The sequence below is a fragment of the Gossypium hirsutum genome, chromosome D01 (assembly GCF_007990345.1).
Source record: "Gossypium hirsutum isolate 1008001.06 chromosome D01, Gossypium_hirsutum_v2.1, whole genome shotgun sequence".
Taxonomy (NCBI): Eukaryota; Viridiplantae; Streptophyta; class Magnoliopsida; order Malvales; family Malvaceae; genus Gossypium; species Gossypium hirsutum.
The window spans coordinates 35500506-35516009 of record NC_053437.1 but is presented as its reverse complement, the minus strand read 5'-3'; positions in this window follow the sequence as shown (position 1 = coordinate 35516009).

The window sequence follows — 15504 nt, the reverse complement described above, 5'->3', positions numbered from 1 at the left end:
AGGTTGTTCTCAACTATGGTCTAAAAGATCTGAACATGTTTTGCATGATAATCATTTTGAGATGTTTAGTGTTCTTTCTATGAAGTCTGTCATGAAATTGCTAAATCAAATTGAAATGGCAAGAGAAAATTTTGTTTTTGACCCCGGAGATTATTATTCTTTGTTCTTGTTAAAAGGGCTTGGATTCTGTAATTCTGATCTTCGAGATTATGCCTTTCGACTGTTTTGTGATTTAGGTTTGTTTCTATCGAGAAAAAAGGTAAGAACAATTTCTATTTTTGACCCTGGTATCAGTTTATTTGTTCGAATTGTGAATCAAATTTTGGAAAGTTCCTTTGTGTTTAATCTTCATTGTGTCACTAATTTGTTTTATTCTTTTAAAGGTGACAATGTGAAGTGGTACCCTCCTAAAGAGGGAGGGCATGCGAATGAGCTTCTTTTGATCCGAGTCAATTGTGGCTTTCAAAATCATCAACAATTTTTTGTGAGTAAATGGCCCGATTTGGGGACAAATCGCTTTAAAGAGGGAGGGGATGATACGGCCACGCCTTGGGCACACTTTTGGACCAGCTCCCTAAGCATTGTTTGCAAATCCATGCAAGCTGAATTAGTTCAATTCCTTCTCATTGAGCTCTGTTCAGCTTGTTTCTAGCTCACTCGAGCTCAAGTCAACTCATTCAAGCTCAATTCAGCTCAATCTTAACCTAATGAGCTTATTTTTAGCTTTCTTTAGCTTGCATTTATTTTCCTGAAATAAATCATTTAATTTGTCTTTAGTTGAATTAGTTGTTTATTTTAAGTTAATTAATTTGTTAAATCTGGACAAATAATTAATTAAGTGTTTTAATTATATCTAAATTAAATACTTAATTAATTATGATGTTTTAAATATGTATGAAATTGTTAATATGTATGGCCAAATTTAATGTGCAAATTATTGAGTTCATATGCTGCTAATTTAATGTGTTTGAAATGCATTTAACTTGCTGATTTAATTTGCTGCAGGTTCATGAACGGATTGGTGCAATGTATGGGAGTGTGCATGCACAATTGAGGTTCAATGGATGGCATTTAAAGGAGCACATGCATTTGGGACGTTCATGCAAGAGGGAGTTGCTGAAAGTTCATGTATTTGAAGATTCATGGATCATATTTATGGGGGAAAATTACATGGGACGTTTCATGCATGATTCATGCATTTTCAAGATGACCATTCAAGTATTTTACGCACATTAATGCCTCATTCAGCCAAGGGAGATGTAGGATCATTAAAGAGCTGCACATTCATGGAATTATGGAGATTCTTCAAGGCTAAGGATGCATGAATGCATCAAGTGAAGCATCATGATGGTTCGGCCAATTCATGTACCATCTTCAAGCATGAACTGAATTTTAATGCTATTTGTGTGAACATGTTAAATACTTGTGTGAACAGAATTTAAGTTAGTGTGAACAACATAGATGCCGAATATCAATAGGCATTTTAGGCTTATAAATAGCTTACTTGTTTATTGTAAAAGGTTACAGAATTTGATTATTGAAAACTTGATTGTGAGGTTTCCTCCTATCCTATTTTGTACGAGTCTCGTTCTGACTTATCTAGCTCGCTAGTGGCGTCAACCCGACTTCTTGAACTTATCACCATCCTGGTGTGGCGTTCATCCACCTTTTTATACCTTTGGTTCCTACCTCTCTATAGGTAACGGGTCAAGGTCCATCTTCGACAATCCATTTAATCCACCTTGAGCAATATAAGTCCCGGGGCAATACTTCATATAGTATTGAATCGTTCTTCGCTTGAGTTCCATTTTTTTCATTCCATTTTCACTATTAAATTATAAACAATATTTCTTTATTTCACCGAGCCTATCAAACATCTATCCAAACCATCTTTTGAACCCATTTTTTCAACTTCCGCTATAAAAATCATCTAACTCCATCTATCTACAAATTCGAACAAACTTCTCGTCGACGATCGGGCATCTTAAGTGAACCCGACTCCATCAACTGAGCCGGATCACATCATTTGGTATCAGAGCTACTAAATCGAGAAATGCCGACATTCGTATCAAGCTCGGAGTAGGTTCGTAATGTAAAAAAAAGTCAAAAAAAATCAAAAAAAAAATTTTGAGTTGGAATTTAATTTTTTTTTCTCTTCCTTGTATTTACCTTACTATTGTATTGGAGTATCACAAAAAAAACGAAATTCAAAAAAAGAAAAGAAAAGAAGTGAGCAAAAAAAAAAGTAAAAGAAAAGAACAAAAAAAAGTGAAAAGTATTGCGAGTTTTATTTTCATCTCTTATTACTCCGATCATCAAGTTTCCCTTCCTACCATTATTTACCCATCCCAACGCCACACTTCAAACCAATTTTCTTCTTTATTCAGCCTACCCTACACCCAACATTATCCCTTGTAACCAATTTGAAACCGACCCTCAAGCAGCAAATTAAGTCTACCGAGACAAATCACGAAATTGTGAGAAGAGGTTGAGTGGAAAAAGGCACGAGTGAAATTACATCAAAGAAAAAGCCAAAATTTGAATGTAAACACGAGTGCGAGTGAAAATCATTATTTCCTTTTCGAGCGAATTTGTGAGGTTTGTGGTAAGGTATTTATTTTCTTTATTATTTTTTTTCTAACATCTTCTTGTCATTACTTAATCATGTCTCGAGAAACATTTCCCGAATCAGAATTCCAATATTTGATGCAAGAGATGCATAGAATGGTGAAATCAAAATTTGATAAATTGCATGATCGATTGGATCAAGTGGAGGAAAGAGCCCGATGGAAGCCAAACTCACCGGGTGAAGAGACGGAGACAAGATCATCACGAAGGCACACATCCATTGATTTTTTGGGAAGAGATTCATACCATGATTCCTATTCAACGAGGAACTCAAGACGAAGCAAAGCAAGTTTTGAGTTTAAAGCTTTCCGAGGTGACGAACGAGAAATCACAAGTAGTCCTTCGTATGCACCGAGGTATTCGTCCGCCAAGAATCAATCTCGAAGAGGTGATCATTTTTTGTGTGAAAGTCGTTCCAATTATACCCAATGAGAGTCATTTTGTGCTGATTCATTTGTAGCATCTCCATCCTATAATGAAAGAGCGAGGCAAAAAGAAAAAGAAATAAGAAGAAAGGAAAGACAAGAAATGTTGATGAGAGAAAATGAGCATATATGGAATGAAATCGAGAGACGAAAAAAAGAAATGAAAGAAAAGGAACAAGAAATTGAAAAAGAGAGTGAGATTGAAGAAAGAAACGATAGTGTAAAAGAAACGAGTAATTTCAATGGCAAGAAGAAGGTTGAAGATGGCTCCCACAATCAAAAGATTGTTAAAACAACTTTTAAAGAAAACTCAAGAGAGAATTCTTGGAGAAAAACTCAAAGAGAATTCTGCACTTAAACAAATCTGAAATTTTCAATATAATTGAGAAGTAGTATGTACAAGGGTGGCCGGCCATGCCTTTAAATAGGCCTTAGACTAATCCTAATCTTATTAGAAAACTTAAAAATTAAACCTAATTAATAAAAATAATAGCTAAATTCGATCATGCACTTAAATTGACTGTTTTGGGTCGAATTTTAACATGTAACCTTCCTAAAGCCTAAAATTTAAATTGACAATTAAAATGTTTACAAATTGGGCCCTTTGACAATTTGGCCTGATTTTCAACTAAATATGGGTAGATTTCTTGCTTGGGCTTGGAAAATTCTTATTGGGCATTGCCTTCAAGAACTTGGGCTTGTGATCCATCTTTTACCGAAATTGAGTCGTTGATGCTCGTGACAGAGATCCAATGCGCTTTAGCTGCAAGATTCAGCTTCTTGGACCAAGATTTCCAAGATTTGAAGTCTTGATTTTCTTAATTCTTGAAATCGCTCCAAATAGCAAAATTGGGCCAAGATTCGGTTTCTTGATTTTCTTGAAAACAAGAAAGTGAATCTTGATTTTCTCATTTTTTGTGTACGCATCTAAGGCCTTGCTAACGAACTCTTGAATGGTCCCATTTAGTTTGGAACGCATTTGTCGGGCCTTTGATCTCGTTATTGGGCCTTGTGGTAATTTGAGCCCATCACGTTCTTGAACTTGGGTTGGGCCTTTGTGACTCGTATCACCTATTTATAGGCATGGCTTGCCACCCTTGTTAGACACATTACAATTACATCGAAAATTTCAGATTTGCTTTGAGTGAAAATTCTCTTTGAGTTCTTCAAGAATTTTCTCTTGAGTTTTCTTTAGAAGTAGTTTTAACAATCTTTTTGATTGTGGGAGCCATCTTCAGCCTTCTTTTGCCATTGATCTTCATTGGAGGGGAGATTAGAGCCGTTTGAAGGGAGTTTTGAAATCTTTCAGGATTTCAAGGCTTCTTAAGACTTTTCTTTATTCTTTTGCTGTTCATTCTTCTTTATTAAATTTTGCTTGTGCCGTTTTGTTTTGAATAATTTGGGATTATGATACGAGTCACAAAGGCCCAACCCAAGCTTAAGAAGGTGATGGGCTAAAATCAAGAAAATCAAGATTCACTTTCTTGTTTTCAAGAAAATCAAGAAATCGAATCTTGGCCCAATTTTGCTGTTCGGAGCGATTTCAAGAATCAAGAAAATCAAGATTTCAAATCTTGGAAATCTTGGTCCAAGAAACCGAATCTTGCAGCCAAAGCGCGTTGGATCTCCATTACGAGCGTCAACGACCCAATTTCGGTAGGAGATGGATCACAAGCCCAAATTCTTAAAGGCGAGGCCCAATAAGCAAATTCCCAACCCAATCAAGAAATCTATACATATTTAGTTGAAAATCAGGCCAAAATGTCAAAGGGCCCAATTTGTAAACATTTTAGTTGTTTAAGTTAATTTTTAAGTTTTAGGAATATCACATGTTAAATTCGGCCCAAAACAGCCCAATAGGATGCATGGCCGAATTTCCTTTGTTTTTTTTAATTAAGTTTAAATTTTTGAAGTTTTCTAATTAGATTAGGATTTGTTGGAGGCCTATATAAGCATTGGCCAGCCACCCTTTGTAAACATCTTATTATTATTTTTTCTATCAAATTTCAGATTTGTTGAGTGCAGAATTTTCTTTGGGGTTTTCTCCAAGAATTCTCTCTTGAGTTTTCTTTAGAAGTTGTTTTAACAATCTTTTGATTGTGGGAGCCATCTTTAACCTTCTTCTTGCCATCGATATTCTTTGCAGGGGAGATTAGAGCCGTTTGAAGAGATTTGTGAAATCTTTCGGGATTTTAAGGATCTTTAGGACTTATCCTTTAATTCTTGCTGTTTTCGATTTCTTTCTTTACTTTTCTTTGCTTATACTTGTGCCGATTTCTCATCTAATATTTTGCTGTTCTTGTTTGTTTTCCAGCATTGATTAAACTCAAGATTTCATCGTTTAAGTTGTTCTCCTATTGGCAGCACCCATTCGAACCCAAAAATCCCCAATTCCTAGGGTTTGGCCGATTGGATTTCTTTCAATTTGGGAATCAATTGATTGCTGGAAATTGGGCATTCTTGGCCGAATCAATTTGTTGACCGATTCGCCATCTTTCTATACTTCCAATTTCGTTTGATTCATCTATTCTATTTCTTTGTTTCTTGCTGCTCCTTTAATTGAATTTGGGGATTTAAATTCAAATCTGATTCGGTTTAATCTTAATCTTTGTTTTTGATTTCAGATCTGTTCGTCTAGGATCTTTCGTAGGAGTTTCTCGTGACGTGGCAACTTGATCTTGGTCCGCGTGCAACCCCGTATCATTTGGTATCAGATTTTGGGCGTTTTGGGTGTTCTTGGTTGATTTCTAAACTGATCTCTATTTTTTAAAGCATAAACAGCAGTTTTACCCAGAAAAATTGTTCAAAAAAATTCATTTGAGTGGGTAAACGTTGTCCGATTGATCTGAAATTTTACATAAATGTTTTGGCACTGTGATTGAATATAAAAAATTTATTCCCGCAAAAAAATCAGTCAAAAAAGTCAAAAAAATAAAAAAAGATGAAATTCAATAAAAATTTAAAAAAAGATTCAGCGACTTGAATTTGGTGCCCAAAATTTCCAGATCAAAAATGCAATATTTAAGGACATTCCAGATTTAATTTTGTGATTTTTAGAGATCAAGAACACCTCGAACGAAGTTGTCAAGTTACTCCGCAGTTTTTCAGGTTTTCTATTTTCAGCAATTTTTATTGATTCTTAGCTGTAGGTTTTCATTTGTTTACTTTTATTATTCCGTTATGTTATCTAACACCTTCTTGTTTCTTGTGTTAGTAGGATTTACACGTGTGCACAACTCCTTCCCCGGTGCAACACGAATCACTTGGTGTCTCGTCAGTTTTTGGCATCCTAGTGCAAATTAGGATTCTTTGGTAGTTTGGTTCACACTCTCTAATTGGTTGATATAAACTCTGATAAAGAACTCACAAGATTGAATTCGACCTCATTGAGAATTTGATTTTTCTTTTTGAGTGATTAATGGTGAGGTTTGCTAACTTTTATTTTTGAGTGTTGAGTGTTTATTTTTTACAGGTTTTGAAGATGTCTAAAGGTGATAATAATGATGCACTTATGAAAGTCCAACAACAGTTAGACAGACATACTGCTGCAATCACACAAATAAATGCTACACTTCAAGCATTGAATACTACTTTGAATGAGGTACGAGTGAATCAAAAACATCAATATCGAGATCCAATTAAGGAAGATAGGGATAACCAGCCCTATAGGTGCAGCCCTCAATGTGTCCCTAGAATGGATGATGATTTTCATGATCGTGGACAATCATCTTTGGCAAAACCAAAGAGCGAGCAGCAACGAGAACATCTCTTTCATACTCGCTGCCATGTACAAGGTAACCTTTGTAGAGTTATTATTGATGGTGAAAGTTACTCGAACATAGCCAGCACGACGATGGTGGAAAAGCTTTGCTTAACCACTACCAAACATCCACAACCTTATCAACTACAAGGGCTTAGCAATGAAGGCCAATTTAGGGTCACTCAACAAGTGTGCATCACCTTTTCTATCGATAAGTATCAAGACGAAGTTGTGTGTGACGTAATACCTATTCAAGCCTGCCATTTGTTGCTAGGAGAACCATGGCAACTGGATCGAAAAGTCACTCACGATGGTCGTACCAATAGGTATTCTTTCAAGCATCAAGGAAAGAAACTCACCTTAGTGCCGCTCACTCCGGAACAAGTCCATGAGGACCAAATCAAACTGAAAAATTCTGTTAAAACAAGTGAGGAAAAAGAAAAAGAGAATGAAAAAGAGCAAAAAGAGATTGAGAGTGAAAAAGAAATTGAAGAAAGAAGAGAAAATGAATTAGAAAAAGAAACAAAAGAAAAAGACGTGGAAAGGGTAGTGAGGAATGTTTCCACTAACCAAGATATGAATTTTTCTTGTGTTGCTACTTTTTAGGTTCCCGAAAGATCGAAAGATAACTTTCAACTTCAATACCTCTCAAATGAAAGACGCTTTCATACGATCAACTTAGGCAAAGATGAAATCACACTACATGATCCCGAAGGTAAGCGAGGTAAGGAAATTTTAGAAACCGAGTCCAGTGCAGATTTGAAAATTATTTATAAAACTTTTGGTGACTTGGTTCTTAAAAGATCCCCTCATTTTGATCCGATTAATTGTTACTCTTCGATTATGGTTGATAAAGTCATTACGAAAAGAAGCGTGATTTGTTATTCTCTTGATTTACCTTGTGTAAAATTCTCGAATTTGTCCAAATCTGTTTTGGAGAATAAGGTAACGAAATTTTCCAAATTTGTTTTCAATTTGTATTCGTGCCTTAAATAGTTTATGTGGTTGTACATGAAGTTTGAGTTCCATTTGACAAAGGTTAACTCAACAACGGAGATTCGACTACACTATGCCCCCGATGAACGAAGGTTTGTTTTAAATGAAAAAGGTAAAATCGACCCTTATTCTTTTGCTTATCAAGGTAAGATGCTTGAAACCTTTGAAACACTTTTGTACTCCTCGGATAGCGACAAAGATCGTGTTGATGAACACTTAGATCGAAACGTGCTTGACTGTCCTATTTTATTTATTGATGATAAATCTATTTTGATGGTTGATAAAAACATTCTTGTTTTTGATAATGCATGTGTGAGTGAATCTATAGACTGTCGATTAAGGCATGGTTGATACGACCATGCCCCGGGCACACTTTTGGATCAGCTCCCTAAGCATTGTCTGCAAATCCATGCGAGCTGAATTAGTTCAATTTCATTCGTTAAGCTCCGTTTAGCTCGTTTCCAGCTCACTCGAGCTCAAGTCAACTCACTCAAGCTCAATTTAGCTCAATCTTAACCCAATGAGCTTATTTTTAGCTTTCTTTAGCTTGCATTTATTTTGCTGAAATAAACCATTTAATTTGTCATTAGTTAAATTAGTTGTTTATCTTAAGTTAGTTAATTTGTTAAAATCTGGACAAATAATTAATTAAGTGTTTTAATTATATCTAAATTAAATACTTAATTAATTATGATGTTTTAAATATGTCTAAAATTGTTAATATGTATGGCCAAATTTAATGTGAAAATTATTGAGTTCATATGCTGCTAATTTAATGTGTTTGAAATGCATTTAACTTGCTGATTTAATTTGCTGCAGGTTCATGAACGGATTGGTGCAATGTATGGGAGTGTGCATGCACAATTGAGGTTCAATGGATGGCATTTAAAGGAGCACATGCATTTGGGACGTTCATGCAAGAGGGAGTTGCTGAAAGTTCATGTATTTGAAGATTCATGGATCATATTTATGGGGGAAAATACATGGGACGTTTCATGCATGATTCATGCATTTTCAAGATGACCATTCAAGTATTTTAGGCACATTAATGCCTCATTCAGCCAAGGGAGATGTAGGATCATTAAAGAGCTGCACATTCATGGAATTATGGAGATTCTTCAAGGCTAAGGATGCATGAATGCATCAAGTGAAGCATCATGATGGCTCGGCCAATTCATGTACCATCTTCAAGCATGAACTGGATTTTAATGCTATTTGTGTGAACATGTTAAATACCTGTGTGAACAGAATTTAAGTTAGTGTGAACAACATAGATGCCGAATATCAATAGGCATTTTAGGCTTATAAATAGCTTACTTGTTTATTGTAAAAGGTTACAGAATTTGATTATTGAAAACTTGATTGTGAGGTTTCCTCCTATCCTATTTCGTACGAGTCTCGTTCTGACTTATCTAGCTCGCTAGTGGCGTCAACCCGACTTCTTGAACTTATCACCATCTTGGTGTGGCGTTCATCCACCTTTTTATACCTTTGGTTCCTACCTTTCTATAGGTAACGGGTCAAGGTCCATCTTCGACAATCCATTAAACCCACCTTAAGCAATATAAGTCCCGGGGCAATACTTCATATAGTATTGAATCGTTCTTCGCTTGAGTTCTATTTTTCCATTCCATTTTAACTATTAAATTATAAACAATATTTCTTTATTTCACCGAGCCTATCAAACATCTATCCAAACCATCTTTTGAACCCATTTTCTCAACTTCCGCTATAAAAAAATCATCTAACTCCATCTATCTACAAAATCGAACAAACTTCTCGTCGACGATCGGGCAATCAAGTGAATCGACTCAATCAACTGAGCTGGATCACATCAATGGTAATCTGAATCTGTCCATTCACATGCGTTATACCTGTTCCATTATGCTTATAATTGGACTACAAGCTTGTTTGCGTTGCTATTTACTATTTCATGGCTATTCTTTTCAGTGGACTCAATTGCCATTAGTCCCGTTCGATCGAGGAAAGTCGAGTTCATTTGATTTTTTTAGACTCGAGGATGAATCTTTTTGAGGAAGATACGAGTCACAAAGGCCCAACCCAAGCTTAAGAAGGTGATGGGCTCAAATCAAGAAAATCAAGATTCACTTTCTTGTTTTCAAGAAAATCAAGAAATCAAATCTTGGCCCAATTTTGCTGTTCGGAGTGATTTCAAGAATCAAGAAAATCAAGATTTCAAATCTTGGAAATCTTGGTCCAAGAAACTGAATCTTGCAGCCAAAGCGCGTTGGATCTCCATTACGAGCGTCAACGACCCAATTTCGGTAGGAGATGGATCACAAGCCCAAATTCTTAAAGGTGAGGCCCAATAAGCAAATTCCCAGCCCAATCAAGAAATCCATATGATACGAGTCACAAAGGCCCAACCCAAGCTTAAGAAGGTGATGGGCTAAAATCAAGAAAATCAAGATTCACTTTCTTGTTTTCAAGAAAATCAAGAAATCGAATCTTGGCCCAATTTTGCTGTTCGGAGCGATTTCAAGAATCAAGAAAATCAAGATTTCAAATCTTGGAAATCTTGGTCCAAGAAATCGAATCTTGCAGCCAAAGCGCATTGGATCTCCATTACGAGCGTCAACGACCTAATTTCGGTAGGAGATGGATCACAAGCCCAAATTCTTAAAGGCGAGGCCCAATAAGCAAATTCCCAGCCCAATCAAGAAATCCATACATATTTAGTTGAAAATCAGGCCAAAATGTCAAAGGGCCCAATTTGTAAACATTTTAGTTGTTTAAGTTAATTTTTAAGTTTTAGGAATATCACATGTTAAATTCAGCCCAAAACAGCCCAATAGGATGCATGGCCGAATTTTCCTTTGTGATACGACCATGCCCCGGGCACACTTTTGGATCAGCTCCTTAAGCATTGTTTGCAAATCCATGCGAGCTGAATTAGTTCAATTTCATTTCGTTAAGCTCCGTTTAGCTCGTTTCCAGCTCACTCGAGCTCAAGTCAACTCACTCAAGCTCAATTCAGCTCAATCTTAACCCAATGAGCTTATTTTTAGCTTTCTTTAGCTTGCATTTTGATGTGAGCTTGCCTACGAACCAAATGGAGAACGAACAAGAAGCTATTAAGCTGCCCATTGGTCCAATAACGCGAGCTAGAGCTAAACGATTTAAAGTTGCTATTTTAGCATTGGTGGAACGGATTGAGGAAAATGAAAGCAAAGAGCTTAAAGACGAGCTGAATATTTTCAACTTCTTTGAAGTTGAAATTCGTTCTAGCTAATTAAATTGCTGCTGGATTTTAAACCATTTAAATAAGCATTTAATTAAGTCTTATTACAGCTTATTAATATGTTTTTATTTAATATAAGTGTTTAATATGTCTTAATTTAGTTACATTAAAGATGTCTTGATTTCATTTAGTTTGTCTAAATTATTACATGTCTTAAATCTGTTCAACCGAATTTGTGTCATGCTTTATTAATATTTAAGTTGTTTCAATGTTAAATTAGGATGTTCACATTATGTATTTACTTAGTTCAGCTTAATTTGATTGAAATTAATTAAGTTCATGTGTGTTTTTAGGTACAGCCGAATTTGAAGATTCATTGGGCAGATTCATGCATGAAGATTCAATGGATGTGAAGATGCATGCATGTTGGGTTCAATGCACCAAATGATACATGCATGGACTATATTAAAGATGGTGTGCTGATTGTTGAAGTTCTCTAAGTGACCATTCGGCCAAAAGAGATGATTTTCCATTCTCCAAAGCTGCCATTTATTTCCTTCACATTGCTGGGTACATTGTGGCTATTCGGTTCATGATGTTCACACCTTATGGTCATTCAAAACCGTCCATTCACACTTCCAAATGACTGTTCAAGTTGCTAATTAATGATGGTAATTTTTCAGCAAGAGTTGCTTCATTATTGACCTTATTAAACTCCATTGGCCGAATGTAGCTGCTGCCAATTTTCCAAGTTCGTTGAAGCTCTTCCTTGGTCTATATTCAGCCGAACATTGATTCAAGACCATTCATGGATCTTAGCTCAAAATTAGTTCAATGTTTACTTAGTTTTTAAGTATTGAACTTGACTATTCGGCTACTAGTCACTTAAGCTATAAATAGTTCTTGAATTTCTTGTAAAAGGACTTTTTGCCAAATTTCTGAATGAAATATAATTTTAGTGAGAAATTCACTCTCTTTATTCTCCAAAGCTCAAATTGACTTATCTTCAACGAGTGGCGTCAATCTGACTTTGTTCGAACTTATCACCCATTGGTGTGGCGTTCTTCATACCGTAGGTTCCTATTTTGCTAAATAGAGGGTCTCGGTTTTTATCCTATTTCCATTTCTTTCTTTGAAACCTTAAGCCCGGGTCCTTATTTGATAATAAGGGTTCGATCTTGTTTCATCGAATTACCCAGCAAACAACAACCCATCAAACTCCTTTGTTCCTAAAGCCATCCAACTTCAAACACCAAGACTTGAATTTGATTCAATTCCGACACTACCTAATTTCGATCGGGAAAGATTACGACTCATCTTTACATCCGAAACGAGCTCGTATCACATTTATTTTGCTGAAATAAACCATTGAATTTGTCATTAGTTAAATTAGTTGTTTATCTTAAGTTAGTTAATTTGTTAAAATCTGGACAAATAATTAATTAAGTGTTTTAATTATATCTAAATTAAATACTTAATTAATTATGATGTTTTAAATATGTCTAAAATTGTTAATATGTATGGCCAAATTTAATGTGCAAATTATTGAGTTCATATGCTGCTAATTTAATGTGTTTGAAATGCATTTAACTTGCTGATTTAATTTGCTACAGGTTCATGAACGGATTGGTGCAATGTATGGGAGTGTGCATGCACAATTGAGGTTCAATGGATGGCATTTAAAGGAGCACATGCATTTGGGACGTTCATGCAAGAGGGAGTTGCTGAAAGTTCATGTATTTGAAGATTCATGGATCATATTTATGGGGGAAAATACATGGGACGTTTCATGCATGATTCATGCATTTTCAAGATGATCATTCAAGTATTTTAGGCACATTAATGCCTCATTCAGCCAAGGGAGATGTAGGATCATTAAAGAGCTGCACATTCATGGAATTATGGAGATTCTTCAAGGCTAAGGATGCATGAATGCATCAAGTGAAGCATCATGATGGTTCGGCCAATTCATGTACCATCTTCAAGCATGAACTGGATTTTAATGCTATTTGTGTGAACATGTTAAATACCTGTGTGAACAGAATTTAAGTTAGTGTGAACAACATAGATGCCGAATATCAATAGGCATTTTAGGCTTATAAATAGCTTACTTGTTTATTGTAAAAGGTTACAAAATTTGATTATTGAAAACTTGATTGTGAGGTTTCCTCCTATCCTATTTCGTACGAGTCTCGTTCTGTCTTATCTAGCTCGCTAGTGGCGTCAACCCGACTTCTTGAACTTATCACCATCCTGGTGTGGCGTTCATCCACCTTTTTATACCTTTGGTTCCTACCTCTCTATAGGTAACGGGTCAAGGTCCATCTTCGACAATCCATTAAACCCACCTTAAGCAATATAAGTCCCGGGGCAATACTTCATATAGTATTGAATCGTTCTTCGCTTGAGTTTTATTTTTCCATTCCATTTTAACTATTAAATTATAAACAATATTTCTTTATTTCACCGAGCCTATCAAACATCTATCCAAACCATCTTTGAACCCATTTTCTCAACTTCCGCTATAAAAAATCATCTAACTCCATCTATCTACAAAATCGAACAAACTTCTCGTCAACGATCGGGCAATCAAGTGAATCGACTCAATCAACCGAGCCGGATCACATCATTTGGTATCAGAGCTTGCAAAACGAGGAGCACCGACATTTGTAATAAGGCCGCAAGTAGGTTTGAAATGTGAAAAAAAAAATGAAAAATTTTTTTTGTTGTAATTTAATTTTTTCCCTTGTATTTAGCTTACTATTGCATTGGAGTATCAAAAAAATCGAAATTCAAAAAAAATTCAAAAAAAAAGTGAAAAAAATCGAGCAAAAAAAAAGAAAGAAAAAAAAAGTGAGCAAAAAAAATCAAGTTAAAAAAAAGTGAAAAGTCTTGCGAGTTTTTATTTTCTTCTCTTATTTACTCCGATCATCATGTTTCCCTTCCTACCATTATTTTCCCATCCCAACGCCACACTTTAAACAAAATTTGTTCTTTGTTTAGCCTACCCTACACCTGACGTTATTTCCTTTGTAAACCAATTCGACTGACCCTCAAGTAGCAAATTAAGTCTACCGAGACAAATCACGAAATTGTTAGAAGAGGTTGAGTGGAAAAAGGCACGAGTGAAATTACATCAAAGAAAAAGCCAAAAATTGAATGTAAACACGAGTGCGAGTGAAAATCATTATTTCCTTTTCGAGCGAATTTGTGAGGTTTGTGGTAAGGTATTTATTTTCTTTATTATTTTTTTCTGACATCTTCTTGTCATTACTTAATCATGTCTCGAGAAACATTTCCTGAATCAGAATTCCAATATTTGATGCAAGAGATGCGTAGAATGGTGAAATCAAAATTTGATAAATTGCATGATCGATTGGATCGAGTGGAGGAAAGAGCCCGATGGAAGCCAAACTCACCGGGTGAAGAGACGGAGACAAGATCATCACGAAGGCACACATCCATTGATTTTTGGGAAGAGATTCATACCATGATTCCTATTCAACGAGGAACTCAAGACGAAGCAAAGCAAGTTTTGAGTTTGAAGCTTTCCGAGGTGACGAACGAGAAATCACAAGTAGTCCTTCGTATGCACCGAGGTATTCGTCCGCCAAGAATCAATCTCGAAGAGGTGATCATTTTTTGTGTGAAAGTCGTTCCAATTATACCCAATGAGAGTCATTTTGTGCTGATTCATTTGTAGCATCTCCATCCTATAATGAAAGAGCGAGGCAAAAAGAAAAAGAAATAAGAAGAAAGGAAAGACAAGAAATGTTGATGAGAGAAAATGAGCATATATGGAATGAAATCGAGAGACGAAAAAAAGAAATGAAAGAAAAGGAACAAGAAATTGAAAAAGAGAGTGAGATTGAAGAAAGAAACGAGAGTGTAAAAGAAACGAGTGTCATGGAAAAAGAAATTGAGATTGAAAAAGGATGTGAAAAAGAGAAAGAAATCGAAAAAGAAATTGAGATTGAACAAAAGTGTGAGGAAAAGAGAAAATTGAAAAAGAAAGAAAAGACAATGAGTTAGAAAAACAAACGAGAGAAAAGGAGGCAAAAGAGCAAGAAAAAGTGAGGAATCTGTTTACTAAACCACATGAGAATTTGTCTTGTTTTGTTTCCTCTTTTCAGGTCTCCGGAAGGCCAAGTGACGATAATTTTCAACTCCAATACCTCTCGAAGGAGAGAAGGTTCATTTTGGCTGAAAAAGGTAATGTTCTCAACGATCCTAGTTCGCCTATGCCAAAAGGTAAGCAAGGTATGAATGTTGAAAATTTTAAAGCACTTCTGCCTTACTCGATTGTTGATGGACACACTGTTGATGATTTGGTCTTTAGAAAGAATCTGAACTTTGACGTGGCTACTTGTCATTCTTTGATTGATGATGATCCATTTGTTTTGTCTAATGATAAGAAGATTCTTGCTTTTGAAAAATATCATTTTGATGGTATTGGTTGTTTATCTTTAACTTGCAATGGAATGCATGTTTTG